The 4,282-nt window shown below is 48.9% G+C and overlaps 1 protein-coding gene across 1 annotated transcript in view; it reads left to right on the top strand.

Moving 5' to 3' along the window:
- Positions 1-4,282, top strand: part of RBMS3 (RNA binding motif single stranded interacting protein 3) — a 698,683-nt gene that overhangs the window by 250,894 nt on the left and 443,507 nt on the right. The window lies entirely within an intron of this gene.

Genomic DNA, 4,282 nt, shown 5'->3' with positions numbered 1-4,282 from the left:
GGAAGAGGGATAAAGGGAAAGGGGAAGAGGTGAACAGGAAAAGGGAAAGGGGAAGAGGGAAAGAGGAAAAGGGGAAAGGGAAAGGGGAGGAGGGGAAGAGGAAAAGGGGAAAGGAAGAGGAAAGGGGAAGGAAAATGAAAAGGAAGGTGGAAAGGAAAAGAGAAAAAAGAAGAGGAAAGGGAAAAGGAAGAGGGAAAGAGGAAGGAAAATGAAGAGGAGGAGTAAGAGAAAAGGAAAGAGCGTATGTACAACTGTATTTTAGTAAAAAAGGGCCCCTGAATTACATTTTTCCACTTGGTGTCTGTGTTTTTCTTTTGACTCTCTTTTTGTGAATGAAGAAATCTGTATTTCATGAAATGTAAAAATACATCCCAACATGTAATTTCTCTACTTCAGTCTGCCAGGAGGAGCAGTCTCATTTTTTTTCCTGTCAGTTAACTCCAGGTTGCTTATCCACAACATTGGTTGTTTCTGAGTTAATATCCTTTGGTGTCTGTCTTCAAATGTATTTGGCTGTCTGGTTTACAGTTGATTTGTTCCCATTTATTTCATTTCATTTCTAAATTTCCTGTCGAAGAGATTCTTACTGCTTGCCTGTCTTGTGAATCTCCCCATACACTGGGTGACACCAGTGCAGCAATTCCTTTTCAGGTGTTCAGGTGCTCTGGAACTTGGTTTGCTTGCTGGATTCCCATGGATTCCCGGGTCAAGGTTGATAACGAGCATCCAGTTGTGGGAAGTTGTGAAGTTTGCTTGCTGGGACTGAACAGCTTGTCTTTTCTTTTGAGGAACATTTATACTTAACACTCGGTAGGCAAACTGCTCTTTTAGTTTGCAAGTGGATTCAGTTATTCAAATGCACAGGCCAGAAAATGAAGGGGATTCTATTTAAACAGTGTGCTCCCAAGTCACAGATGATCTTTTTGATGTCTGTATTTTGCAAATGGAAATTTTCCATTTTTCAGCACTAGCATTTGTTCAGAGGCTGTGTGCTATCTAAATCTGCTTTTGTGGCTGTTCGTTTGCATTTTTGCTCTGCTATATTGCCTTCTGCCTTCTCCCTTTGGCCCCCCACTCTTCTATATTGGATTTCTATTTTTACTGGCTTCACTCTATCTTGCATCTCCGAAGGCTCAATCATGTGAAGTGATGAGCAGGCTCTGCTGCATGGTTCAAGTGCTCAGCACCTTGTCAGGATTACTGGTGTAAAGGGGAACTCAAAGCATCTGTGTGTTTAGGCTCAGTGAGGGCAGAGAATGATAGATTCAATCACAGAACCATTTGAGTTGAAAGGGACCTTTAAAGGTCATCTAGTCCAACCTCCCTGCAATGAACAGATCACCTACAACTAGATTAGGGTGCTCAGAGCCCCATCCAACTTGACCTTGAATGTCTCAAGGGACAGGGCTTCCACCACCACATCTCTGGGCAACTCGTTCCAGTGCCTCACCACCCGTATTGTAAAAAAAATCTTCTATTCTTTTATCCAGTCTAAATCTCTCTTTTAGTATGAAACCATTTCCTCTTGTCCTATCACAACAGACTCTTCTAAAGTGTTTGTCTCCTTTTCTGTAGCCTCTCCCCTTTAGACACTGAAAGGTGACTCTCAGGTCTCTTTGGAGCCTTCTCTTCTCCAGGCTGAACAGCCCCAGCTCTCTCAGCCTGTCCCCATAGAAGAGGTGCTCTGTCCCTTGGACCATTTTTGTGGCCTTCATCAGGATGTGCACAAACAGGTCCATGTCTCTCTTGTACTGAGGACTCCACATCTGGATGCAGTATTTCACGTGAGGCCTCACCAGCGCAGAGCAGAGTGGCAGGATCACTTTCCTCACCCTGCTGGCCACACTTCTTCTGATGGAGTCCAGGATACAGTTGGCTTTCTGGGCTGAAAGGCCACACTGCTGGCTCATGTCCAGCTTAACATCCAGCAAAACAGCCCAACTTCTCTCGACCCCCTAATGTGTTCCTAATTGGGAAAACTTGGTACTATAGATCAGAGCATGCAGTGGGACACGTGTGGAAATCTTGTGCTGAAATCTCATAGCATGATATGAAATGCTCACAGCAGTCAGATAAGATAGAGAGAATAGTTCTTCCTGGTCACAACATGATGGCCACAGCAAACCTTGCATGTTCAAATAGAGTTTTCAGTCAGTGTGCAGTTTCTCTACTTCCTTGATATATTTTTTTTTTCATTTCACCCTGTACTCCACATGTGTTATTTCTTCTCCCATATCTGGTTACATCCTTTTCTAAGACTGAACCACTCAGGAAGAAAAACTGTGTTAATGTTCTGAGGGAGGAGTAGGAAGGTGGGGAAGAAACAGCTTGAAGAGCAACCTGAATTTTGTTGTGCTGAAACCACAGTGCTCTGCCAAGCAATCCCTGCTCAGTCCTATAGCTACAAACCCTCCAACTGTCAATTGCTCCCTTGGGGAGGTGGGAGAAGAGAAAGAAGCATAAGCTGGAGTATTGCTGGAGGATTGTGTACTGTTGGGAGAGGCAGTGGATATAAAGCTGAGCAGGAGGGGCAAGTAAGCATAGGGCTGGGAGCTGGAGATACAAAGTTTCTCTGACTGCTTCTGTCTGCCTTCTGACTTTTGCCCCTGCAACCAGCTTCCATGGGACCAGCCCAGAGTGCAGGACAAATAGCGGTTTGCTCATCCAGGGTCTTTCTTCAGAGTCTGTACCTGCAGGCTGGGAAGCTGGGTGCTGGCTGTGCTTTGCAGTGCTCCTTGAAATGCACAAGTGCCAGTGCACTGAAAACAGAGAATGGATTCCCCAAAAGTTTATCTCCTGAAACAAGGGCCGGACACTTGTGTGAGTGTGGCACTTTGTTGTTCCTGCCATGTGGGCAGGTACCTGAGTGCTGCTTGGCCATGAAACCTCAGTGTGCTGCAGGCAGTGCTTTGGGTGCGCCGTTGCTTCCCGTGCTGCCCATTTCCTTCTGCTGTTTCCCTTTGCCTGTTGATTATGGGGCAGCAATAGGAATCCACAACAAAACCCTCTGCTGACATGAACAGTGAGCTGCAAGCATGAAGTGTGATACTTCCATGTTCCTGTCATGTGCAAGCACGTGCCACAAACCAAAACACAGCTGGCAAGTTCAATTTTAGCTCTCCCAGCCTTGAGAAGAGTTCCTTTAAAGAAATTCTTTTTATAATTCTTTTTTTTTTTTTTTTTTTTTTCTGAAGCAATTTGGTTGATAATACAGCAGCTGACAATCCCACTGCAATACTATCAATGGTTGAAATAGTAACAAAAAGAAACCGCCACCCCACGCTTTTCCCCCCAAATTTATAAATAGGCGAAGCCACTGTAGAAAGGCCCAGGAATCTGATGACGCACCAAAGGAATGAGATTTTTGTTGTTACTGTTGAGAAAGAGAAATGCAGGGGTTTGCGTACAAGAGGAAACATTTTGTTCCTCACACACTTTTCTGGCTGTGATTTATGCTGCGCTCTCCAGGCCCGGCGCTGACAGCGGCCCACGCGGCCGCGACGCCCGCAGGTGTGCGTCCGCACCGCGCACGGTGCCACGCCGCGCTCTCACCTGGGCCGCCCCCTGGGTGCGCGCCTACGCTTCGTCGGGTCCCGCGGGGCGGCGGAGCCTGCGGGTTACTTCTGTGCTCCGAGTGCTCCCGAGGCACCCGGGGTCGGGAGGGGGGGGGGGGTGTTTCCCCTTTACCCTCTTCCTCCATTTTGTTCCAACTTTCAATAAGCAAGTCTTATATAAGCGCCGTAACAAAGTATATGTTTAATATGTCTGGCCCCGGGTCGCCCCCCGGCCTCTCGAGGAAGTGCCGCGTGACGGCACGGAGCCGTTTAGGAGAGGATGCGGAGGGGGGTGGCGGTGGCGGCGGCGGCGGCGGCAGCGACAGGACGACGCCCTCCCCGTTCAGCGCCGCGACTCCGCGACCTTCGGCAGCCGCGTTCGAACCACCCCACGGACACGCAGCCGCGGCGCGGGGATCCCCCGATCCCCGGGTCCCAGGGCAGCCGCGGGGGGCGGGGGCGCGGGGCGGTGGCGGGGCCTGTGCCGGCCCTCCCGGGGGAGCGGCGCGCCGAGGTCCCTCCCACCGGCGGCGCGGCGCGGAGGGGGTTTGAATGAAAGACAGGACGAGCCCCGAGCACCATGTCACTCCGTGAGGGAGGCAGCGGCAACTAGGCTGGGGAAGGCTCTTCCCTCCCCCCCCCTTTTTTTTTCTTTTCTTTTTTTTTCCTTTATTATTTTTTTCCCTTGGTTTTTTCTTCTTTTTCTTTATTTTTTTTCCTTTCTTTTT

The sequence above is a fragment of the Lagopus leucura genome, unplaced genomic scaffold, assembly GCF_019238085.1.
Source record: "Lagopus leucura isolate 7727_CA_CO unplaced genomic scaffold, USGS_WTPT01 Super-Scaffold_100157, whole genome shotgun sequence".
Lineage (NCBI taxonomy): Eukaryota > Metazoa > Chordata > Aves > Galliformes > Phasianidae > Lagopus > Lagopus leucura.
This window is presented reverse-complemented; position numbering and strand designations above follow the sequence as displayed.